This window comes from Apodemus sylvaticus, chromosome 14 (genome assembly GCF_947179515.1).
Source record: "Apodemus sylvaticus chromosome 14, mApoSyl1.1, whole genome shotgun sequence".
NCBI classification, from domain to species: domain Eukaryota; kingdom Metazoa; phylum Chordata; class Mammalia; order Rodentia; family Muridae; genus Apodemus; species Apodemus sylvaticus.
Genome location: NC_067485.1, coordinates 53,854,517 through 53,881,724, shown reverse-complemented (window position 1 = coordinate 53,881,724; position 27,208 = coordinate 53,854,517).

Sequence of the window (27,208 nt, the reverse complement as noted above, 5' to 3'; positions counted from 1 at the left end):
AGGGGACAATGGAGGAGGTAGAAGGAAAGCAGAGCAGAGAACATGGCCTGGAGAAACCCCAAGTTATAAGGGGTCTCATAGATGGGGAGGATGGTAGGGTAGTGGTAGATCTGCCCAATCTAGGCACACAGCATGTATTCATATTAATTGAGTTGTGTTTTCATTGCCCAGGCATATTTGGGTTGGAGATTTACTGCAACATATTTTAGGTATATTTAATTCTATATCTTAATGGAATATACCTCATCTTGCCCTGGCTTCCTGAATATGAAGTCCAGTGATTCTCAACAAGTTTGAGTTTCCTCAAAAATTCTTTCCTGTATTGACCATTAGCTGCTGCAACAGATCCAAGAACCAGTAGCTTAACATGCAGATACTTACTCATACCATGGACCAATGAGGTGCTTGGCTGGATGGGATGTTCACCTTACATCGAAAGCCAGAAATCTAAGAACTGTTTTGTGATGAAATTTACAGGCCTTTTCTTTGAGATGCTGGCACAAAGCCATGTCTTACCTGGAGTAGCAGGTTGTTCATTGCTAAAATCAGCCCCACAAGAAAACTGAAATGAATCTGATTGATTTTTTTTCTAGATTGAAAGAAGTTTTGTGAACTAACACAGGCTCTGAGACCTGAAAGAAAATCTGGGAGGGATCTCTGGAAAAACTTTTCTTTCCCTTCAGAAAGTTGCAAGGGAGGGGCTCTCTTTCATTATCTTTCTCACATTTGTGATGTGCTGGGAACTACAACCAGTTAAATCCAGTATTGAGCACAGAAAAATGAAGTTAGTTGACCTGCCATGTTCCCACCATTTTATTGGTTATTGAACCCATTTGAAGACTCCATATTCTTGAACATCTCTTTGAACATAAGAATGAACTAAAATGTTTATCATGGTAGCTATTTTGTGTCAGTTTTTTATTACTTTCCATAAAACAATCCTGAGCTCTACAAATCGTTTCTTCATGTTGATTAACTAGATACGTGACATTTAGTTAAATAATTGTTGTCAGTTGCTACATGGGAGTGACTCAGTGTGGTCCACTCATAAGGAAGGTAGTATTATTGTCTGTTTTCCTTGAATACTGAGCCCATATAGGTGAGCTAGTTGGAAAGAGAAACCACTCTGAACATTTGTGTTTTCAGAAGCCCTCAGTTCTAGTTCCCATGAGCAAGTGTGTTGTGTATTTTCCTCTCTATACTCAATTTCATTGTTTTACTTTTTTTACTAAGATTTCCTATTCCTGAGTCTGGCATGGACTTGGTAGGGGTAGAATGACATGATTCCTGCCCCTGAGACAAGGTTAGCCAGCATAGGCCTCTACAACTGTCAATGGCTGCTGTGGGTATAAGGCTTGTTACATATTTTCCTGTCCCTTTGAGGAATGTCATCCCTGTTAAGATTAATGACTCCATGATAGCATGAGTCTGAGAGACAAAGATGTGGCTAATGTCTCAGCAAAATGTGACATACTGGGGCCATCAGGACAGCCCTTAAGGCTGTGGAAAAGAACTCTAAAAACATGAGTTCAAAAATATATAATCTCTCATATATGTAAAAATACAAGGATGCAGTATGAATTGTGTAAGGGAATTCACAGATCTAAAGGAACAGAGGTAGCTATAATATATAATATATATATGTGGGTATGTGTTCATATATGTATGAAAGTTTCCCAGAGCTGGCACGATGAAGATCCACAGACTTGGTGGCTTACAGTGAAAATATTTATGTTCTCGCAGTTTTAGAATCTAGAAGTCTACCTATGCCAGGGTATCAACAGGCTGCTTTCTTCTGAGCTTGGTCTGCCTTGTATAGGGCCACTTTCTAGTTCTAATTCATGTTTACTTTTTTGGCCTCAAGTGTTCTTGTCTACTTTTTCACTTATTGATTTTGAGCCCAATTAGTTATTTAGATAATTTTGTTGTAGGTGGCTTTATTTATTTACTATTTAGCCAGGGATGGCCTGGGATTATGTCACTGTGTATTTGAATTTTCTCTTTTTATAAAAAAAGTTGGTCAAGTTGGATGAGGCTCATTTAGGACCCCATTCTACCATCATCAGGGCTTTAAAGATCATGTTTCTTAAGACAGTCAAATCCTGAGTTCCTGGGGATGAAGACTGATGTCAGAATTTGGGTACCAGGATGAAGGAGGACATGAGTCTATAACACTATGCAGAAAAGAATTCTGTGTTTGTCAAAGGATAGCCATGACTCGCAAAACTGCAAAGAGAAAGCAGGTGCTATGCCTCATTGTGCAAGATAATAAAAATAATGTACAGTTTTGGACCCCTTTCTGATAGGTCCCTGTAAGAGACAAAAACAAAAAGAATTGGAAAGGGTCAAAATCAGAAAGCATTCTAACCATGTTCAGTGTGAGTGTCTTAATAATTCTTGCACCCTGGTGAATCTGAATGACAAGTGGGCATTACTGTTCCTGCTGGAAGCATATCTATGATAATGTCAGAGGCTCCTCTCCTGCACAGTAGGAGATAAAACACTGACCTGAGGAAATGGGGTGAGGAAGAGATTTGTGGCTTTTAAATTCAGGAGCAATATGAGCTTTGAGATCTCACACCTTTTGCCTCTGATCCAAATGAGGAGCCTCTTGTATTCAAACACCATTTTTGAACTTTGGAGAATGATTTCTGGTCTTGGACTTGAATTCTGAAGCCCAAGGTTTTCATCTAAAACATCTTTGTTCTGTGATACAGTATGGTTTGTTCAAAGCAAGCACTACTTCCCAAGTTTGAAGTGGTTTCCACTCCCAGATTGGAGAATTTTCTCTTAGAGAAAAAAATTGCAGACATTCCTTTATTTATGTTCTGAAAGAAGGGCTACTAGGTTAAGATATATATGTGTGTTCATGTATGTTTGTGCATGTTCATGTGTATAGATATACGCATTTGGGCATGATTGTGTATGTATGTGAACATGTGTGTGTTTATATATGTGTGTGTTCTATGTTTGCATGTTCATGTATGTATGTGTTCATATGTGTGTGTTCTTTTTGAGTATTTAAGTGCATGTGTTTATGCATGTGTGTACCATCATGAATATCTATGCATGTTTATATGCATTTATGTATTTATGTGTTGTGTGTATGTGTGTATATCTGTGTGGATGTGTGTGTGTTCTTATGTGTATTTACTGACTGAGTCATCTTCCAGGAACCTCATAACTTTTATCTAAATAGACAAAAATGCTCCTTGTGATGCAATGGATCTCAGAAGGGTTTGTGGTTCGGTGTCCAGGTGGCTTGCTGTGTGTGCTCACTGTTCTGTTGAGGCCAAGCCCCACCTTCCAAGATTATTACAGAAGTGCTGATGAAACTCCTACCCCAGGCACAGACATTGTGTTCCCTGGGGACCCTTTGGCTGACATCCCACTTGCAGAGGCCTTTTCTGCTCAATCTTCTCAAATTTTTCTGCTCCCTCGGCTGCCTCTCCAGCTCTTGCTCTCCTTGCTTCTGAGCCCTGAGCCTGGCCCTGCTTCCCCACAATGTCCATCCACCTCATATACACACTTGCCAGATTGATTTTGTGAGCTTTGGTCCTTTGGCTCCCCCAGAGGCCAACTCAGAAGTCAATTTTGTCATCTCCCAGAGGGCAACATTATGTTTAGGACTTCCTTTCACACATATCTTCATGCAGCTGGAAGGTGAGCATTTATCTCTACATCAGCTTTCTTCATGGCCTAGGGCCCAGGAGAGAAGCATGTCATCCACAGGCCATGTGTTAGTAAAAGCAATGGCTTAGTGTGTTCAACACTTCCTCTAAGAACTGAGCTTCACTCCTATTAGTTTTTATTGTAGATATTGTTCTTGGTTTTAAAAATGGATTTTTATCTGGGTCTATCTGATCTTCTTCCTTTGGTGTCTTTTTTCTCTGTAATCTTTTAATAGTTGCCGTTATTATTAATGTTCTACATGCTAAATGAATTGTAAGTTATGAACCATGATGTTCATGTGGCATGCACAGTGCAGAACTTAGGAGACTTATAGAGTTGTGTCATCATGGCCTTGATTTCATTCTGGACTTTTCTGTCATTTCGCTACTTTCCCTCTACTGTCTCCCTTGATGTCACTGTTCCTTCCTACATCTTGGAGAGCTGTTGATGTACTTTCTAAGTTCTATAGACTTGCCTGTTCTGGACACTGGACAACTATATGAAATAATATGTGGCTTTTGAGTTTCTGGTTTCTTTTATTTAGTATGTTTTTGAAATTCATTTATGCTGCTTAGGTATTATTATGTCCTTTTAAAATTTCTTTTCAAAATTAATTTAATTTAATGTGTATATGTGTTTGCCTGGGTATAAGAGTGTGCACTGTATCTGTAGGAAACCAAGGAGTATAGAGGAGCACGAGGTCCCTTGGAACTGGACTTATAGTTTGTTGTGAACCACAAGGAACTAAATCCAGGTCATCTTTTAAAAAGTCATGATGTGGATAAATAGTGTTTATTTCTTTTTGCTACATGAGGGTCGTTTGCCTGTTTCCCAGTGTTCAGCTTGTTAGGCTGCTGTGAGGATGGGCATATAGGATTTTGTGTGAGCCTGTTTTTATTTATACTGGGTATTTTCATGCATTTCTTTGTGAACTGCTAAATTCACAAAGCAATTGGTAATCAGTTTCTATAAATAGCCATACAGTTTTTCAGAGTGTTCATGACATTGTATATTCTCATGTCATGGACTGAGGCTTTGTGCTTTACTGTGTTCTCACCATCACCTTTTCTGGGATCCATTTGTAATTTTCAATGATCCATGTCGTGGATGACCTTTTTATGTACTTCTTAGTAAATCATGTCTTTTTGGTGAGACGTTTACTTGCCTATTTCAGATATTTTTACATTGGGTTGGAAGGCTTATTTCTAGATATAGATCTAGGAGTTCTTATTTGTGATTAATAATTATTATTAGTTATATTTTAATGATGTTTCTAAATGTGCACAGCACATTCTGGTCAGCCAACCTCTCATCTCTCATTCTCATTCTGTGACATGTGTGTAGAAGACTTTCCTCTGGTGTGTAGCTTCTCTCTTTACTCACTTTGGTCTTTAGAAAAGAGACCTTTTTAATTTTAATGCAGCCCAGTTGAGTGTTTTAATGACTTGTATTTTAGAGTTGGATTTAAGGATCTTTGCCTACGCTGGATACAAAGATCTAAAGATCTTTCTCCTATGTTTTTCTTTTTTACATTGTGTGTGTGTGTGTGTGTGTGTGTGTGTGTGTGAATTCAGCTGTCATCTACCTTGGTTTTTTTAGACAGGGTTTCTCATTTTTACCTAGAACTCACCAATGAGCCCCGTGGATCCACTCTTTACCTTTCCAGCACTGGGCTTTTAAGTACTAATAATACCTTGCCCAGCTTTAAAAACAAAACAAAAAAAAGAAACAAACAAAAAAACACAACATTTTTTTTCTTCTTTTTAATGTGGGTTCAAGGATTCAAACCCACGTCCTTGTATTTGCCAGGCAAATAGCTTAATGACATAGCTACTTCCTCAGCTCTGAATCTAAATTCTATTTTATTGATCTCTATCCTAGACCAACATCAAAGCAACTTCATGATTCTGGTTTTGCAATAAGTTTGGAAACTGGTGGTGTTTGTTTTCCAACTTTCTTTTCTTCAATGCTGCAATGGGCTTCTACCATTCAGTGATGCCAGGCACATAGTACAAGGAGTTGCCAAATTCATCAGAAGAGGTATTGGGAGTGTAGTGGAGGCGGTGTTGGAGTTGTTGTTGGTGGGGTAAAGTATAGGGTGGTGTTCTGGTGGTGGTGGGGTGAGGAGGGGGATGCTGTTGTATGGATGTGGTGGAGTGGTGTGGGTTGAGGTGGGGTTTTTGGTGCTGGTGGTGCTGCTGCAGCAGCAGTTATAGTGACTTTGTTAATCAGCTAGGGAGAAACTGCTAATAGTCTGACTGTAAGTGAGCCTTCTTTGTCCAGTGGTGGGTTGTTGAGCTTCTTGGGCTATATATAGGTTTCCATTTTCATCAATTAAGAAACTTAGACAGTGTTTCTTCAGATCTATTTTTCTTTTTCATTTTTTCCTGGACTAGTTACCAGCATGCTCCAACTCTCAGTGATGACTCATGCACTCACAGGCTGTGATGACTTCCTTCCAGTATTTGCTCTCATGTGATTATACTGGATAATTTCTAATAATCTCTTTCTTTTTAAATTACCAGTGTGTTTTGAGACACAGCATGTTATATATGCAAGCTGGCTCCAAAACTGATATGTATAGAAGTCTTGAGCGTCTGAACCTCCCATGTCCACCTCCCACATGCTGAGGTTACAGATGAGTGCCACTGAGGCACTTATGCTGAGCTGTGTTGGGCATGGAGCCAAGGGTAGCCAGAGTACTGGACAAGCACTTAGTCCACTGAGTTATATCCCATACGCACAGGTGGTGAATCTGTCACAGTGCTGCTCTATGGATGTTTATGTCACTGGGATGCTTTGTATATGCTCTTCCCAGGGAGTGGCACTATTAGAAGGTGTGGCCTTGTTGGAGGAAGTGTGTCACTGTGGTGATGGGCTTAGAGATCTTCCTTTTAGATGCCTGAGGGTTCCCAGTCTGTTCCTGGCTTCCTTTGGATAAAGATGTAGAAGCCTCAGCTGCTCCTGCACCATACCTGCCTGGTTGCTCCCATGCTTCTGCCTTGATGACAATGAACTGAATCTCTGAACCTGTAAGCCAGCCCCAAGTAAATGTTTTTTTTTTAAAAAATGTGTGTTGGTCATGGTGTCTGTTCACAGCAGTAAAACCCTAACTAAGACAGTCGTACTGTAAGCTTCATTTTTAGAGTTCCCACTTGGTTCTTGTTTAAAAAAAAAAGAAGCAACAATCACAAAAAAACCCTCTCAATTTCCACAGGTTTTTATTTATTTATTAATAATGGTTATTATACTTTCATTTCATCTTTAAACATGTCCTTATCCCATGCATATATTTACAAGGGCCACTGTGAAGACTTTCTCTACTGAATCCACCATCCAAAAAGAGAAACAGAGGCTTCCATTGATGGATTTCCTTCCTTGAGAAACACTTCTCTGTTCCTTTCTATGTGTGTTAATTTTGCATGTTTAGATGATGCATGTTGCTTTATAACTTCTCTGGACTATGCATGAGACACATCTCCTTAAAACACAAGACTGGCTGGTGTCTCTGTTTACTTCTTCCATTTTTAGGCTTTGTTTCCTGGGCTTTACCCCAGCTTCTGCCTTACTTAGTATTAAGTCAGAATTGGAAGTTTTGTATAAACTGGTTAGACCAGTTAAGTTTCTTTTCTAGTCACAGAACACATTTCACAGGCAATTCACCCTGAGTTTTATTTTGTGACAATAGGAAATTTAGGGTGCCCTGAGGCAATCAGGTCAGGACCATATCCCTCTTCTGTTAGGCTCCACAAAACCTGGAAGCAGCTTAGAACACAGGGACAAAACTTAATATCCTTCAATGGCACTTTCCCTGTTAAGCGGACAGAATTCCCTGTTAAGTCCTGAACATTCTGCAGGTTAGCTAGGGTCCTCTACCATGACTGCGTCTTCCAGTGAGAAAGCCTCTATACTTGTTTTGTTTTGTTTGGTTTGGTTTGGTTTTTTTATTTTTTGGATTTGGTTTTTTTTTGAGACAGGGTTTCTCTGTATAACTCTGGCTGTCCTGGAACACACTCTGTAGACCAGGCTGGCCTCAAAATCAGAAATCCTCCTGCCTCTGCCTCCCAGAGTGCTGGGATTAGAAGCATGCGCCGCCACTACCTGGCTCTATACTTGTTCTTAAGGGACAGCTGGATAATTCTTTTTTTCTTTTTTTTTATTCGATATTTTTTTTATTTACATTTCAAATGATTTCCCCTTTTCTGGCTCCCCACTCTCCGAAAGTCCCATAAGCCCTCTTCCCTCCCCCCTTTTCTCCCATCTACCCCTTCCCTCTTCCCTGTTCTGGTTTTTGCCCTATACTGCTACACTGAGTCTTTCCAGAACTAGGGGCCACTCCTCCATTCTTCTTGTACATCATTTGATGTGTGGCTTATGTTTTGGGTATTCCAATTTTCTAGGCTAATATCTACTTATCAGTGAGTGCATACCATGATTGATCTTTTGAGACTGGGTTACCTCACTTAGTATGATGTTCTCTAGCTCCATCCATTTGTCTAAGAATTTCATGAATTCATTGTTTCTAATGGCTGAATAGAACTCCATTGGGTAGATATACCACATTTTTTGCATCCACTCTTCTGTTGAGGGATACCTGGCTCCTTTCCAGCTTCTGTCTATTATAAATAGGGCTGCTATGAACATAGTGGAACATGTATCCTTATTACCTGCTAGGGTATCTTCTGGGCATATGCCCCAGAGTGGTATAGCAGGATCCTCCGGAAGTGATGTGCCCAGTTTTCTGAGGAACCGCCAGACTGATTTCCAGAGTTGTTGTACCAATTTGCAACCCCACCAGCAGTGGAGAAATGTTCCTCTTTCTTCACATCCTCGCCAACACCTGATGTCTCATGAATTTTTTTTTTTTTTTTTTTTGTGACAGGGTTTCTCTGTATAGCCCTGGCTGTCCTGGAACTTACTCTGTAGACCAGGCTGGCCTCGAACTTAGAAATCCACCTGCCTCTGCCTCCCAGAGTGCTGGGATTACAGGCATGCGCCACCACTGCCCGGCTATGTCTCCTGAATTTTTAATCTTAGCCATTCTGACTGGTGTAAGGTGAAATCTCAGGGTTGTTTTGATTTGCATTTCCCTAATGACTAATGAAGTTGAGCATCTTTAAAAATGCTTCTCAGCCCTCCAAAGTTCTTCAGGTGAAAATTCTTTGTTTAGCTCTGTACTCCATTTTTTTAATAGGGTTATTTGGTTTTCTGGGGTCTAACTTCTTGAGTTCTTTGTATATATTGGATATTAGCCCTCTATCTGATGTAGGGTTGGTAAAGATCTTTTTCCAATTTGTTGGTTGCTGATTTGTCCTTTTGATGGTGTCCTTTGCCTTACAGAAACTTTGTAAATTTATGAGGTCCCATTTGTCAATTCTTTGTCTTAGAGCATAAGCTATTGGTGTTCTGTTCAGAAACTTTCCCCCTGTACTGATGTCCTCAAGAGTCTTGCCCAGTTTCTTTTCTATTAGCTTTAGAGTTTCTGGCTTTATGTGGAGATCCTTGATCCATTTGGAGTTGAGCTTAGTACAAGGACATAAGGATGGATCAATTCTCATTCTTCTGCATGCTGACCTCCAATAGAACTAGCACCATTTGTTGAAAAGGCTCTTTTTTTCCACTGGATGTTTTCAGCTCCTTTGTTAAAGATCAAGTGGCCATAGGTGTGTGGGTTCATTTCTGGATCTTCAATCCTATTCCATTGATCTGCCTGCCTGTCACTATACCAATACCATGCAGTTTTTAACACTATTGCTCTGTAGTATTGCTTGAGGTCAGGGATACTGATTCCCCCAGAATTTCTTTTGTTGTTGAGAATAGTTTTAGCTATTCTTGGTTTTTTGTTATTCCAGATGAATTTGAGAATTGCTCTTTCTAACTCTATAAAGAACTGAGTTGGGATTTTGATGGGTATTGCGTTGAATCTGTATATTGCTTATGGAAAAATGGACATTTTAACTATATTAATTCTGCCAATCCATGAGCATGGGAGATTTTTCCATTTTCTGAGGTCTTCTTCCATTTCCTTCTTCAGAGTCTTGAAGTTCTTGTCATAAAAATCTTTCACTTGTTTGGTCAGAGTCATACCAAGGTACTTTATACTGTTTGTGGCTATTGTGAAGGGTGTAATTTCCCTAATTTCTTTCTCTGCCTGCTTATACTTTGAGTATAGGAAGGCTACTGATTTGCTTGAGTTGATTTTATAACCTGTCACTTTGCTGAATTTGTTTATCAGCTGTAGGAGTTCTCTAGTGGAGTTTTTTGGGTCACTTAGATAGACTATCATATCATCTGCAAATAATGATAGTTTGACTTCTTCCTTTCCAATTTGTATCCCCTTGACCTCCTTATGTTGTCTAATTGCTCTAGCTAGAACTTTAAGTACTATATTGAAAAGATATGGAGAGAGAGGGCAGCCTTGTCTAGTCCCTGATTTTAGTGGGATTGCTTCAAGTTTCTCTCCCTTTAGTTTGATGTTGGCTACTTGTTTGCTATATATTGCTTTTACTATGTTTAGGTATGGGCCTTGAATTCCTGTTCTTTCTAAGACTTTAAGCATGAAAGGATGCTGAATTTTTTCAAATGCTTTTTCAGCATCCAATGAGATGACCATGTGGTTTTTTCCTTTGAGTTTGTTTATGTAGTGGATTGTATTGATGGATTTCCGTATATTGAACCATCCCTGCATTCCTGTGATAAAGCCTACTTGATCATGGTGGATGATCGTTTTGATGTGTTCTTGGATTCAGTTGGCAAGAATTTTATTGAGTATTTTTACATCGATGTTCATAAGGGAGATTGGTCTGAAGTTCTCTTTATTTTTTTTAATATATCTACCATATGACTCAACTATACCATTCTTTTTTTTAATTTTTTATTTGATATATTTTTTATTTACATTTCAAATGATTTCCCCTTTTCTTGCCCCCCACTCCACGAAAGTCAAATAAGCCCTCTTCCCTCCCTCTGTTCTCCCACCCACCCCTTCCCATTTCCCTGTTCTGGTTTTGTCCTATGATGCTACACTGAGTCTTTCCAGAACCAGGGACCTCTCCTCCATTCTTATTGTACATCATTTGATGTGTGGATTACGTTTTGGGTATTCCAATTTTCTAGGCTAATAACCACTTAATAGTGAGTGCATACCATGATTGATCTTTTGAGACTGGGTTACCTCACTTAGTATGATGTTCTCCAGCTCCATCCATTTGTCTAAGAATTTCATGAATTCACTGTTTCTTTTTTTTTATTTAATATTTTTATTTTCTATATTCTTTGTTTACATTCCAAATGATTTCCCCTTTCCCGGACCTCCCCTCCCCATATGTCCCATAAAACTTCTTCTCTCCATCCCTTCTCCAATCACCTCCCTCCTTTTTCTCTGTCCTTATATTCCCTTCCAATGCTAGATCAATCCTTTCCAGGATCAGGTCCCTTTCCATACTTCTTCATGGGAGTCATTTGTTATGCAATTTGTGCCTTGGGTATTCAGGGCTTCTGGGCTAATTAATATCCACTTATCAGAGATTGCATTCCATGTGTATTCTTTTGTGATTGGGTTACCTCACTTAGAATGATATTTTCCAGATCAAACCATTTGCCTAAAAATTTTGTGAATTCATTGTTTCTAATTGCTGAGTAGTATTCCATTGTGTAAATATACCACATTTTCTGTATGCATTCCTCCTTTGAGGGGCATCTGGGTTCTTTCCAGCTTCTGGCTATTATAAATAAGGCTGCTATGAACATAATGGAGCATGAGTCTTTTTTGCAAGCTGGGGAATCCTTTGGGTATATGCCCAGGAGAGGTATAGCAGGGTCCTCTGGAAGTCTCATGTCCAGTTTTCTGAGGAACCTCCAGACTGATTTCCACAGTGGTTGTACTATCTTATAGCCCCACCAGCAGTGGAGGAGTGTTCCTCTTTCTCCACATCCTGGCCAACACCTGCTGTCTCCTGAGTTTTTGACCTTAGGCATTCTGACTGGTGTAAGGTGAAATCTCAGGGTTGTTTTGATCTGCATTTCCCTAATGACTAATGATGTTGAGCACTTCTTAAGGTGCCTCTCGGCCATCCGAATTTCTTCAGGTGAAAATTCTTTTTTTAGATCTGTACCCCATTTTTTAATAGGGTTATTTGGTTCTCTGGGGTCTAACTTCTTGAGTTCTTTGTATATATTGGATATTAGCCTTCTATCAGATGTGGGGTTGGTGAATATCCTTTCCCAATTTGATGGTTGCCGTTTTGTCCTTTTAACAGTGTCCTTTGCCTTATAGAAACTTTTTAATTTTATGAGGTCCCATTTGTCAATTCTTGATCTTAAAGCATAAGCTATTGGTGATCTGTTCAGGAACTTTTCCCCTGTGCCCATGTCCTCAAGGGTCTTCCCCAGTTTCTTTTCTATTAGTTTCAGTGTGTCTGGTTTTACATGGAGGTCCTTGATCCACTTGGAGTGAAATTTAGTACATGGAGATAAGAATGGATCAATTCGCATTCTTCTGCATGCTGACCTCCAATTGATCCAGCACCATTTGTTGAAAAGGCTATCTTTTTTCCACTGGATGTTTTTGGCTCCTTTGTCGAAGATCAAGTGACCATAGGTGTGTGGATTCATTTCTGGATCTTCAATTCTATTCCATTGGTCCACTTGTCTGTCACTGTGCCAATACCATGCAGTTTTTAACACTATTGCTCTGTAGTATTGCTTGAAGTCAGGGATACTGATTCCCCTAGAATTTCTCTTGTTGTTGAGAATAGTTTTAGCTATCCTGGGTTTTTTGTTATTCCAGATGAATTTGAGAATTGCTTTTTCTAACTCTGTGAAGAACTGAGTTGGGATTTTGATGGGGATTGCATTGAATCTGTATATTGCTTTTGGCAAGATGGCCATTTCAACTATATTAATCCTGCCAATCCACGAGCATGGCAGATTTCTCCATTTTCTGAGGTCTTCTTCGATTTCCTTCTTCAGAAACCTGAAGTTCTTGCCATATAGATCTTTCACTTGTTTGGTTAGAGTCACACCAAGATACTTTATATTGTTTGTGGCTATTTTGAAGGGTGTCATTTCCCTAACTTCTTTCTCAGCCTGCTTATCCTTTGAGTATAGGAAGGCAACTGATTTGCTTGAGTTGATTTTATAACCAGCCACTTTGCCGAAGTTGTTTATCAGCTGTAGGAGTTCTCTGGTGGAGGTTTTCGGGTCACTTAAGTAGACTATCATGTCATCTACAAATAGTGATAATTTGACTTCTTCCTTTCCAATTTGTATCCCCTTGACCTCCTTATGTTGTCTAATTGCTCTAGCTAGAACTTCAAGTACTATATTGAAAAGATATGGAGAGGACAGCCTTTTCTTGTCCCTGATTTTAGTGGGATTGCTTCAAGTTTCTCTCCATTTAGTTTGATGTTGGCTACCGGTTTGCTGTATATTGTTTTAACGATGTTTAGGTATGGGCCTTGAATTCCTGTTCTTTCCAATACTTTTAGCATGAAAGGATGCTGGATTTTGTCAAATGCTTTTTCTGCATCTAATGAGATGATCATATGGTTCTTTTCTTTGAGTTTATGTAGTGGATAGCATTGATGGATTTCCTTATATTGAACCATCCCTGCATCCCTGAGATGAAGCCTACTTGATCATGGTGGATGATCATTTTGATGTGTTCTTGGATTCCGTTGGCAAGAATTTTATTAAGTATTTTTGCATCAATATTCATAAGAGAAATTGGCCAGAAGTTCTCTTTCTTTGTTGGATCTTTGTGTGGTTTTGGTATCAGCGTAATTGTGGCTTCATAGAACGAGTTGGGTAGAGTTCCTTCTGTTTCTATTTTGTGGAATAGTTTGAAGAGTATTGGTGTTAGATCTTCTATGAAGGTCTGATAGAACTCTGCACTGAAGCCATCTGATCCCGTGCTTTTTTTGGTTGGGAGACTTTCTATGACTCCTTTTATTTCTTCAGGTGTTATGGGACTGTTTAGTTGATCTATTTGATCCTGATTTAGTTTTGGTGTCGGATATCTGTCTAGGAAACTGTCCATTTCCTCCTGATTCTCCAGTTGTGTTGAGTATATGCTTTTGTAGTAGGATCTAATGATTTTTTGAATTTCCTCTGTTTCTGTTGTTATATCTCCCTTTTCATTTCTAAGTTTGTTAATCTGGATACTGTCTCTGTGTCCTTTGGTTAGTCTGGCTAAGGGTTTATCTATCTTGTTGATTTTCTCAAAGAACCAGCTCCTGGTTTTGTTGATTCTTTGTATGGTTCTCTTTGTTTCTACTTGATTGATTTTGGCCCTGAGTTTGATGATTTCCTGCCTTCTATTCCTCCTGGGTGAAATAGCTTCTTTTTGTTCCAGGGCTTTCAGGTGTGTCATTAAACTGTTAGTGTATGCTCTCTCCATTTTCTTTTTGGAGGCACTCAGGGCTATGAGTTTTCCTCTTAGCACTGCTTTCATTGTGTCCCACAGATTTGGGTATGGTGTGTCTTCATTTTCATTATGTTCTAAAAAGTCTTTAATTTCTTTATTTCTTCCTTGACCAAGGTATCATTGAGTAGAATATTGTTCAGTTTCCACGTGTATGTGGGTTTTCTGTTGTTTTTGTTGCTATTGAAGACCACTCTTACTCCATAGTGATCTGATAGGAGGCATGGAATTAGTTTGATCTATGGTCGATTTTGGAGAAGGTACCATGAGGTGCTGAGAAAAAGGTATATTCTTTTGCTTTAGGGTGAAATGTTCTATAAATATCAGTTAAATCCAATTGGCCCAAAGCTTTAATTAGTTTTACTGTGTCCCTGTTTAGCTTCTGTTTTCCTGATCGGTCCATTAAGGAGAGTGGAGTGTTGAAGTCACCCACAATTATTGTGTTAGGTGCAATGTGTGCTTTGAACTTTAGTAAAGTTTCTTTTATGAATGAGGGTGCCCTTGTAAATGTTCAAAATTGAGAGTTCTTCTTGGTTGATTTTTCCTTTGTCCAGCAAGAAGTGTCCTTCCGTGTCTCTTTTGATGACTTTAGATTGAAAGTCAATTTTATCTGATATTAGAATGGCTACTCCGGCTCGTTTCATGAGACCACTGGCTTGTAAAATTGTCTTCCAGCCTTTTACTCTAAGGTAGTGTTTGTCTTTGACACTGAGGTGTGTCTCCTGTATGCAGCAAAATGTAGGGTCCTGTTTCCTTATTCAATCTGTTAGTCTATTTGTTTTTATTTGGGAATTGAGGTCATTGATGTTAAGAGAAATTAAGGAATAGTGATTATTACTCCTTGTCATTTTTGATGTTATTTTTGTATTTGAGTGGTTATCTTCTTTTGGGTTTGATGAAGGAATGTTACTATCTTGTTTTTTTCAGGGTGTAGTTTCCTTCCTTGTATTGGAGTTTTCCTCCTTTTATTCTTTGTAGGGCTGGGTTTGTGGAAAGATATTGTGTAAATTTGGTTTGTCATGGACTATCTTGTTTTCTCCATCTATGGTGATTGGGAGTTTTGCTGGGTATAGTAGTCTTGGCTGACATTTGTTTTCTCTTAGAGTCTGCATGAGATCTGCCCAGGATCTTCTAGTTTTCATGGTCTCTGGTGAGAATTCTGGTGTGATTCTGATAGGTCTTCCTTCACATGTTACTTGGCCTTTTTCTCTTGCTGCCTTTAATATTCTTTCTTTGTTTAGTACATTTGGGGTTTTGATTATTATGTGAGAGTAGTTATTTCTGCTCAGGTCCAGTCTGTTTGGAGTTCTGTAGGCTTCTTGTATATTCATGGGCATCTCTCTCTTTAGGTTAGGGAAGTTTTCTTCCATAAATTTGTTGAAGATATTTGCTGGCCCTTTCAGTTGTAAATCTTCACTCTCATCTATACCTATAATCTTTGATCTTCTCATTGTGTCTTGCATTTCCTGGATGTTCTGGGATACAAACTTTTTGCATTTTGCATTTTCTTTGACTGTTGAGTCAATGGTTTCTATGGTATCTTTAGCATCTGAGATTCTTTCTTCCATCTCTTGTATTCTGTTGTTGATATTTGCATCTATGGCCTCTGATTTCTTCCCAAGGTTTGCTATCTCCAAAGTTGTCTCCCTTTGTGATTTCTTAGTTGTTTCCACTTCTGTTTTTAGACCCAGAATGATTTTGCTCAGTTCCTTCATTCATTTGTTTGTGTTTTCCTTTAATTCTTTAAGAGATTTTTGTGTTTCCACTTTCATGACTTCTGCCATTTGACTCACTTTCTCCTGCATTTCTTTAAGATTTTTTTTTTTTTTTGCATTTCTTCTCTATTGGCTTCTATCTCTTGAGCTTTATTCTCCTGAATTTTTTTAAATGATTTTTGTGTTTCCATTATACCGGTTTCTAGCTTATTCATGTTCCCCTGTATTTCTTTAAGAGATTCATTTATGTCCTTTTTGTGTTCCTCTAGCAGCATGATGACCAGTGATTTTAAATTCAAATTTTGTTTTCCTGGTATGTTGGGGTATCCAGGACTTGCTGTTGTTGGAGAGTTGGGTTCAGATGCTGCCATGTTGCCTAGATTTCTGTTAGTAGCATTCCTACCTTTGCCTTTTGCCATCTTGTTCTCTGGAGTTAGTTGGTCTTGTCTTTGTCTCGTGCTTGAGCCTCCTGTGAGGCTGTAAGGCTATTTCCACAACACTGGATGACTGGGTTTCCCCTGCTGCAGATTGCTGATGTGCTGTCCTCCTCTTGGGTGCCCTTGGAGCCCTAGTGTGCCTTGCCCCAGATTGTCTCTGTGAACCAGGTGATGCCTGTTTGTTCTTTAGGGAGTGCTGATGTTGTATGCTGCGGGGACCTTTTCTGAGTGCTGATCACTCTGCCAGGCAGCTGATCTCCAAACAGGGTTGGTGCATACACAGCTAGCTTAGCTGCTCAGGCCCTGAGTCCAAGCAAAAGCCTGACAGGCTTAGGCCCGAGCAGTGTTTGCCTCGGGCTATGCATGGTAACTGGTTCTGCCAGGTAGGCAAGATGGCAGTGCGCGCCCTGTACAAGTGCTGGGACAGTCTGCTGGGCTAATTACCTCCTGGCCGGGTTGGCATACAGATGGCCCACCAGACAGCCCAGGGCCTGAGTGCAGTCCAACGCCTGTCAGGCTTAGACCCTCACGATGTTAGCCTCAGGCTATGACTGTTTTTGTTTTTTGTTTTTTTTTTTTTTTTTTTTTTTGATGCAATAACATGAAGATTTCTATTATTACAGAGCTATGGGGTAGAGGACTATGGGACCCTGTGCAACTGAAGTCAGGGGTATTTAAAGGGGAAAAATCATAAGACAAGGGGTGGAGGACACAATTCATAAGGCAAGGGGTGGAGGACAAATTATGCATGGAATGGGGAAGTACAGAATGAGGAAGTCAGGCAATAGTTTATGCCTTAAGGAAGGTTAGAGATTATCTGGAGCAAAGTTCCTTGGTGCATTGTATAGTTAAACATTGGAACTAGAACAGGGTGTGCTATCTTTCTCAAGATGAAAGCAGAAAAACAAGTTACTCTGTGCTGGGCTAGTTGTTTAGGGGTCTAAAAACATTGAGTTGAGGGTCTCTCATTATGATGTCTGCAGATGTTCTGATGAACCCAATGTGTCCACTTTTAAAATTATAATCATCATCATCATGCCTGCTTGAGCTCTCTGGTGTCCCGTAGCCAACATGGCGGCAGCGTGCGCCCCCTGCAAGTGCCGGGCCAGACTGCTGGGCAAACAACCTCCTGGCCAGGTTGGCACATAGATGGCCCACCGAACAGCCCAGGGCCTGGGTGCAGGCCAACGTCTATTGGGCTTAGACTTTCTGCGATGTTGGCCTCTGGCTAAGTCTGCGTACCTTGGGCTGTAGGTTCTCTCTGGCATCCTAAGATGTCGGAGAGCCTCTCGGAACTGACTGGCGGGAGGCAGAGTTCTGATGTGGCTTCAGTGCGGTGAAAAGCTCTGTAACTCCGCCACTTGCAGCCTGGCTGGCCACAGCTGCAGTCGCCGCCGCCGCCGCCGCCGCCACCACCACCACCACCACCACCACCACCACCACCACCACCACCACTACTGCCGCAGCGCTGAGATCTCCCCAGCTGGATAATACTTAAGGCTTAGCACATGATGATAATTGACCATGTCTTTCATGTTGGCTGGTTTAGAAGTTATTTATTATATTGCTACACATTAGCACAAACACATCCAGCTCATTATTTTTTCTTTATCATTTGCAGACAGGGACTCATATATCCCAAGCTGGCTTTGAACAAGATATATACCTTGAACTCCTGATCCTCCTACTTCCCATCTCCTGATGCTGGGATTACAAGTGTACATTGCCACACCGAGTTTTATATGGTGTTTTGATTGCTTCCTGCATGTTAGGAATGAAGTTTCCAATGAGCTCTGAAATCATCTATTTATCTAAGAAAGCTTAAAATTATTCAGTGTTTTTTCTCCTTTTTAGCATGACAAGAACTTCAGCACATTCTTACCTTTACTCCCTAGCTTTTCTTTTATGATTGACATTTGCAGCTTTGTTTGATGTGATCTTTTAAAACAAAAGTAATTAAAAAATTTAAAGTAAATTTTAATTAAATTAATTACACTTTCATTATTTGCTGAGCTCACCTTAACTCTTGTATCTTTCAAATGTTCATTAAATTATTAAGCAGAGACATGAAGGGTTGGGAAAATGGCTCAGATGATATAGTGTTCTAAACATAAAGCCCTGAGTTCTATCCACAGAACTCATATAAAAGATATGGGTGTGCTTATCATGTTGGAGCACACTTCTTAATCCCAGCACTCCAGGGGCAGAGTCAGGCATATCTCTGTGAGTTCAAGATCAGAAGGATCCCTGGGGGTTTGATGACTAGCCAAACTGGCATAGCTGCAGGATCCAGGTTAGCTCAAGATTTTGTTTCAAATAAAAGTGGTACATACCTGAAAAGCAGTTCTTGAGGTTCTCCTCTGTAGATACACACACACACACACACACACACACACACACACACACACAAATATATATACACACAGAGACTCACTTACACAAATATATATATATTCACACACACAGGTACCCAGACATACAGATACATAAACACACAGCTATGCAGATATGCACACAGACACATTCACAGTTACACAGACATACATACAGACACATATAATATACACATACAGACACACAAATATACACACAGACACACAGACACCCAGCTACACATAAATACACACAGCTACTCATACAGACACACAGATACATACAGATGTAGGTGTAGTTTTTACTATCCTGCTTTAAGCTCTGGGTGGACAGTACTACCAACTCCACCCAGATTCCCTTGGATCCATGGATGAAACACACACACACCCACACACACACACACACACACACACACACACTCTTTAGCTTATTTTTAAATGCTTTATCTCAATGTTTGGACCCTCTAAGCCTTCCTTGCCTATCACACCCCTCCTTTCACTCTAGCTCAGCATCTCTGAATCTGTCCTCAACTTTAGTTGCTCAGTTACCTTTGGTCCTAGCTCAGCACCCTAATTCTGCCCTCAGCTAAGTTATATTTCTAACCTCCCACCTGCTTCCCCAGGCCTAGTCAGGGAGGTGGTCAATGGCCACTCTGTCCTAGATCTCACATGGTTGGTAGTTCTTTCTCCCTTTAAAGAATGGTGAATGAATTTTCTCTTCTCCTGCATTTGCTAACCTGCCTTCAAAACAAAACAAAACAAAACAAAACAAAACAAAACAAAACTGAAAGTCCTGCTTATTCCTCCCAGTTGCCACTAGCAACTTTATTGAGTGATCAAGAACCAATTGGGGAACAGTAACTTCAATGTTCACACACAAGTTCCTGATCAAGGCATCAGAACTATCCCATATATACAGACACACAGATGTGCACACAGACACATTCACAAAACCATGTACAGATGCATGCAGACACACATATAGACATACAAACACACATACACAACCACACACAGACACACACGTACACACATACACACATACATACAGACAGATATACACACACATATATAGACACACATATGAAGACACATACACATAAACACACAGAGGCACACACAACTATATAGACACATAAATATACATACACATATTCACAGACAGACAGTCACACACACACACACACACACACACACACACACACACACACACACACACTGAAGGACACCAATTTTCCTAAATGTGTGGAAATTGTGCTTGGTCCTTACTTTTAAGGGATTGTTTGGTAGAAAATTCTAGTTTAGGGTTTTTCTTCATCCAAACTCATTTACTCAATTACTTTGAAGTCTTCTTAGTATCTAGTTATTTTTCCTCTCTAGAATTTTCCTTTTCTTGCTTGTGGCTTTTAGAATTTTCATTGCTGTTGCCTATTAAAATGTATTTCAGTGCCTAGCGTCTTTACTTCCTCCTATTAAGTGTTCATCTGTGAGGTTCTCAGCCCTCATGGCCTGGCGTCCCCTTTCCTCTCTGCAGCTGTATTAGATATGGGCTAGAATATAAGCTTAGCAGGGAAAGTTTTGCCCACCAGTTAACAATGGCATAATCTACAAACGTTATCTTTAGTTCTGACAACTCAAATGTGCTACTGACATCTAGAGAGCAGAGGTCAGGTATGCTGAGGAAAACCCTAGGAGTACAGGGCAGCTCCAGACACAAATAAGCACATTGTCCAATATCAATCAACCAGACACCTGCAGAGCTCCCAGGGACTAAGCCACCAACTAAAGAGTACACACGGAGGAACCCATCAATGGGAGGAGAGGACCTTGGTCCTGTGAAGGCTCCATGCCCCATTGTAGGGGAATGCCAGGGTGAGGAGGTGGGAGTGGGTGGATGGGGGAGCACCTTCATAAAAGTGGGGGTTGTGGATGGCATGAGGTTTCTGGATGGGAAACCAGAAAAGGGGATAGATTTGAGATGTAAATAAAGAAAATATCCAATAAAGAAAAGGAAAAAGAAGAAGAAGCACATTGTCCAACATGCCAATAGTTCACAGCTGCTGAGGTTACCTAAAAGCATTGCAGATGTCACACACATGTGCATTCACACACACATGAGGGAGAGAGCTCTGTCACTGAACTTTCCTCCTAGCCCTGAGCTTTTTCAGAGACTGTTAAAATACTTTCTTCTTCTCTCCCCCATTCCCCCTTTCTTTCCCCTCCCCTTTCTCTTCCCTTTCTCCATCTCTTCATCGCCCCCCCCCCCCCAACTCCATCTTTCTTCATGTACGTAGCAGGTTGGTCTGGAATTCATCTAGCCTTCTTCCCTCAGACTCCAAAGAACCTATCTTAAAATAAAAAATGGAAAGAATAAGCTGTAGCTATGCCCACAGGAAGAGGTGCTTAGCACTAAAACCAACAGCAAATGGCGTTTCTTTACCACCTGCCCACCCTGTGCCCTCCATCTAGTCACACGTATTCCCGGCCCTTCCTTACATAGCACTGTATCCAAATCTCTTTCAATTAGCATCTATTATCTATTTATGTTTCTAAATTTTTATTTATTACTGGTATGAATGTGTGTGTATGTGTGTGTGTGTGTGTGTGTGTGTCCATGTGCATATGTGTGTGTATGATAGCAGGTATGTGGAGTTCAGTTGTGCAGATGGTTCCTTCTTTCTCCCTTTACCTGGCTTCTGAAGCTCGATCTTGGGTCTTCCGGCTCACTTCAGGTAGCAGGTACCCTTACCCACTGACTGACCATCTTGCCGTTCTGAATTTTCCTCCTGAAGTTTCCTTGAATATGCTTACTTTCAAGGTCTGTAAATGATTCTTCATAGCTATTCTCAAAGGACTCCCATCTGCATATATCATCACATTGTTGATTTTTAACATCTAAACTTTGGAAAATACATTTAGTATATTACATCTCCACTAAAAAAATACTGAAAGCTATCTTATTTATTTTTGATATTTAGAGATAATTTTGCAAATTTAGATTTTTCTCAGCACATTTAAGTTTTAGGATAATCTTCCCTAGCACCTCCAACTATTTTTCTGTTCTTTTTCCTCTCTTTGTGCATTTCTCTTCTAGTGTTCTCCTCTGGGGTTTTTGGGCACTATTCCAAGCCAGGCTATATAATGCTGCCCTGGGTGTTTCCAGCCCAATCCATATTAAGAATGCTGCATCTGAGGTCCTTGGATCCACAGGTGGCTTGCTTAATTTCAGGCCACTCAGATGTCACTTGGTTTTCCTGCTTTTTCAGCCTGCAGCTGGCTCAGATCCCTGGGAGTTCAGGGGAACCTCAGCATTGTCCTCTTCCACACAGTGTGTTTCCACACCTCAGGCAGCAAGCCTAATGCAGGTCAGCCATGTGACACAGAACCTTGTTCCCCTGAACTGCTGTGATGGGCCTCCAGTTTCCAACACCAGCAGCCATATGGTTTGGCTTAACCTTGCTGTTTTCCCTCTTTCCTGTGGAATTCACCCTCTTTTCTCAATTGCATTGTCTATGGTTTCTAAAGTCTGGTAGGGTATGGATGCAGTTTGGGTATTGAAGGTCCAAGTGCTCGATGCCAGAATGCTGCACATACTTGAGCCTTCCCAAGCTGGGGCCTCATGGCAGAAGGTGGTTAGGCCTTTGGAAAAGAATGAACACTGTTCTCAAGGGACCCTGAGTAATTCCTGTGAGGGTGAGTTGTAGCAAGTCTAACTTTAGTATCTCTCTGCTTCACCATCTATTTTCTCATTTTTAAGCAACCTGACCTGAGACATTCAGTCTGCCAAATTGAGCTATTTGAACCTTTTTCTTTATGCTACACCTTTGGGTGTTTGGTTGTAGCAATACAAAATAAACCAATATATTTTATTTACCATTGTTTTGTACTTAAAAATAAGAGAAGATACTTTGAAGTGTTAATTGAGAACAGGAGTGTTATCAATAGGCTTAAAAAATGAATTCTTCTATGTCCTACTATTTCTTCTGGTGATCTATATACAGAGTATACAGATACTTCAAACTGCATCTTCCTGGCTAAAATAAAAATAGTGACACAAGGATTCTTCTAGGATGTTTTTGTACTCTTTAAAAGTTAAATAAAAGCTAGGATAAAGGGTGGTAGATAAAGTCCTTTGTGTTGAGATACAAGTGAAAAAAGGGTGGCTTGCTGGAGCAGTGAGAACTCTGGGCTGACTTCTGGGCTGGACTCTGACACCACATACCCAATCATTTCATGGCCCCGTGTACTGTTACCTCTGCCCTGAAGCAGAGATCATTTTAAGAATGAGATGATTCTACTGGAGCCACTGAGTGTGATGAATAAGAAGCAAGTTTTTTAGAGGGCCCCACAAGTGTGGATGTCATGTTCTCCTGCATATTGCCCTGAATATCATTAGAAATGGACTTATTAAGGAAAGAGTAATCATTCAAAAGGACCCTGGGAGTTGGCAGGTGAGGAGCCTGAATTTAGAAAACATCAAGCAATGCTGCAGCCTTGACTGGTTGAGGGAGAATGGAGAGCTCATATGGGGCAGAGTCAGTATTATGGCTGAGTTGTTGCAGTAACTTCTGGGGTGAGCTTCGGAGCAGCAGGCCATGAGCAGGCAGGAGGCCCGGGATGAGGGCAATAGTTAGTGAATCACCTCTGAGCCTCTCCAGAACACTGAAGTGTTTTTGTTATTGAGATGAAAGGTGTTGCTGAGAAGTGACAGAACTTTGTTTGAAGGTCATTTCTGAAAGTGTGGAGCCTATCTGGTCTCTCTGCCTCACTTCCTCCTAAAGAGACATCTCCAATTGCAATTATGGAAACTTTTTCAAGAGACCAGGGCCTTAGAGAGATTGCTGAGTAAAGAGCACATAGAGAGAAGAAGTACTCCTTCACTCACAGCTCTGGACCCTTCTGTAACTGTACTTGGGTTTGTAGGCAGCAGGACAGTCATTCTGTGGAGTTCCAGCTCTCAAAAGGACAGTTATTACCTAGACCAGGAAACCTGGAAATAGAAAGAACTGGAATTTGTTCTTTCTGAAAACAACCTCTGTAGGAATTCTGTCAGCTATGCTGCCCCTTCCTCTTCCTACTCCTACCTGCCTACCCCTACTCTGACTCCCAATCCCCTTGTGTCTGTGAGCAGTAGTGATACTCAGCCTGTGCTTAGCTTGTTAATTAGCTTCTTGCTGAGAGGAAAGCGATTCATTAGATTCATTATATATGTAGTTAGGGAATTAATTTCACAATACCTACAGCAGAAGACTGAAGTTATTTTCCTAAGACATTTGTATGTTTTCCCTTCTCCCCTTAATGCCTCTTTGAACTCTCAGCCTTAGGCTTTTCTTGTGTGTGTTTGTGTGTACGTGTGCAATGCGCGCGTGTGCAATGCGCGCGCGCGCGCGCGCGCGCGCGCGTGTGTGTGTGTGTGTGTGTGTGTGTGTATTAGGATGGATATGTTTTTGTTTGCATGTGCACATGTGCATGTGGAAGTTAGAACACAACTTCAGGTTATTCTTCAGATACTGTCCATCTTTATGAGAAAGGGGCTATCATTAGTCTAGAGTTGTTCAGTAGGTTAGGCAGAGTGGCCAGTCATTGAGTCTCAGAAATATGTCTGTCACTACATCATCAGCACTGGGATTACACACAAGTGCTGCCATGCCAGTATTTTAAAGCATGGGTTCTGAATATTGAACCAAGGTCCCTGTTGTTGCATGGCAAACACTTTAAAACATCTCCTCCAGTCTAATTATATGGTTTTTCATTGGCTCAGATTATGAAATGAAGTACAAAAAGCACAGATCTCAATTTTCTGTGAGAAAATATTTCCTCAGGAACTGTCAGACTGTAGCCCACTGGTTTAAAGGTCAGGTGTTTGATTTTCACATCATTAATTACTTTTACATAGCTATGACAATTACTTGACAGTAACAATTAGAAGGTTTTAGTTTGCCTTACTGATTCAGTGTTTAGTCCATATCTGGAAGCAAGCATGTGACAGAACAGAGAGATCCTCTTAGGGGACATGGAAAAGTACTATAGGAAGGGGTCAGAACAAGATATGGTTTCAGTAACCTACATCCTCCATTTAGACCTCACTGTCCACCTTTCACTACTCACAATCATACTATTATTATATAATCTAGGACTAACTCATTGATTAGATATGAGTGGAAAAAAAGTATTACAGAACACCCAACTATTGATCTCCTGACTATTTCTCTGTCCTGTGAGTTCGGTCGTCAGTACTAAGTACCACACAATGCCTTAGAATTTTTAGGTTTCAAATAAGAAAATAGAGAGCTGAGTCTGCTCAAATCCTGCTCTATGGCAATTCAGGGCATCTTTAGGACAAGAAAATTTGATAGACAAATGAAAGTGACTGTCAATCAATCAAGAGCTGCACCTTCACAGATTTGTTAAGTATGCCTGAAACACTGGAAATCTTACCAAAGAGTGTCAGACAGTAGTACTCTCCTTTGAAATGTTATGGTGTGATGGTAAATCTTGGTTGGTAACTTGCTTTGATTTGCAATCACCATGGAAACAAACCTCTGATTATGTCTATGAGAGAGTCTCTAGATTAAGTTAATTGAGTTGAGAAGAACCATTCTACATATGGGCAGCATTGGTAAAGAAGGAAGCCCACAATTGCTAACGTTCTTCACTCTCTGCTTCCTGACTATATATGTATGCAATGTGACAGCTGCTCTCTCAAAGCCATGACTTTCCCACCATGATGATCTTTGCAACTATGAGCCAAATTAATCATTCCTTCCTTAAGTTGCTTTTATTAGGATTTTGAAAGAGCATCAGGAGAAGTGGGGAATAGAATGTATCTAAGAACTTTGGAGAACCACCTTAGGTAGTTTGTGGCAAATATGGTAGAATCATCATGCTTCAGAATAATCACTGCAGCAAGCACCAGGAAGGGAGTTGCCATGCTGCTGCCTTTGTAAGTAGGGAGGAGGAAGCAGGTGCACAGTGTGAATGCACCTTTCTCGACCTATGCCAAGCAGGATAGACTCAGCTACCAGAATTCCAAGTGGGACACACTGCTTTGACAAAAGGTCATTGGTCAAGAATTTTCTAGAGAGGTGAAATTTGAATTTAATTCTTTGAAAATTATTCTAAAAACAAAGTATGTTTATTCACTAGCAATTATACATTTTTGAATGACCACATACAGTGGAAAAAACACACACACTTTGAATTCTTTTAAATCCCCAGCATGTTACTCTGAGATTCAGGGACAATTGATCAGTATTTCGAGGCATTCTCAGAATTTTCAAAACAATATTTATGTTAAACATAATTCTAACAATCCCCACATTCTATTATTTGAATAGCTAACATTGTTGTTTAAGGAATAAAATACATTACACTTAGTAATACTTATGAAGAATCATAGCTTGCAGGAATACTCAAACAACAAGAAGCATAATTTAAAATTCAGGTGTCTCATTATTGTAACAACTCTTTATGGAACCAATAGGTCGTGGGACACAGACAGTCATGGCAAGAAACCTCTGAGTCATAGTAGAGAGTAGGAACATTAGCTTCCCTTTCCTCACTTTCTATAACCTGTGTGGTCTTCAACTTTTAGGGTAAGGGCATCCAGAATTCTACACATGTTGGCTGACATCTGTGATGAGTCTTATGGGCTCTGATGTACTCTGTCTAATACTAGATACATTGATCAAGTGGTCATAGGACACAGAGTCATAACAGGAAGCCTCTAAGGCACTCTATGATCCCTCTCCTGAAGCCACTATAATTCCATGCCTTAGTCAGTTATTAAACAACTAAAAGCTGTCTTTGAGGGGTGACTACATAGCTCAGATACAGGGAGCTCTGGTTCACAAACCAGGTATGTTGGTGATTTCTGTAATTTCAACACTCCTGAAGTAGAAGCAGGAAGGCCAGAATTTAAGGCAATCTGTCTTAGAATTCTATTGCTTTGAAAAATATAGCACAATAAAAAGAAATTTGGGGAGGAAAGGGCTTTTTTGACTTACACTTCCACAATACTGTTCATCATTGAAGGTAGTCAGGACAGGAACTGAAGCAGGGCAGGAACATGGAGACAGGAACTAATGCAGCGGACATGAAAGGATACTGCTTACTGGCTTGCTTCCCATGGCTTGCTCAGCCTGTTTTTTTTATAGAAGCCCATGGGTGGTACCACTCATGATGGGCTGGGCCCTTCCTTATCAACAATTATTAAGAAAATGCTTTTGAGTCCAGATCTTATCAAAATATTTTCTTGATTAAGGTTCCTTCCTTTCAGATAACTCTATGTGTCAAATTGATGTAAGACTATCCAGCACAACATTCTCTACTGTGGAGCCACTTCAAGGACATCCCAGAATATATGAAACCCTATCTTAAAAAAACAAAGTAAGGGTGAAAACAGTAGCTAATGCCTATAATCATAGAGACTGAGGTAGGAGGACTCTTGGAAGTTTTAGTGTAGCCTCGGATACATAGCCCAAAAAAGTGACTAAATAGAATTACAATAAATAAAATTAAAACAGAGGAGCACTTATGCTGTACTGTGTTTTTTTTTTTTTAGGATTCAGATTGTTTCCTGACAGCGAT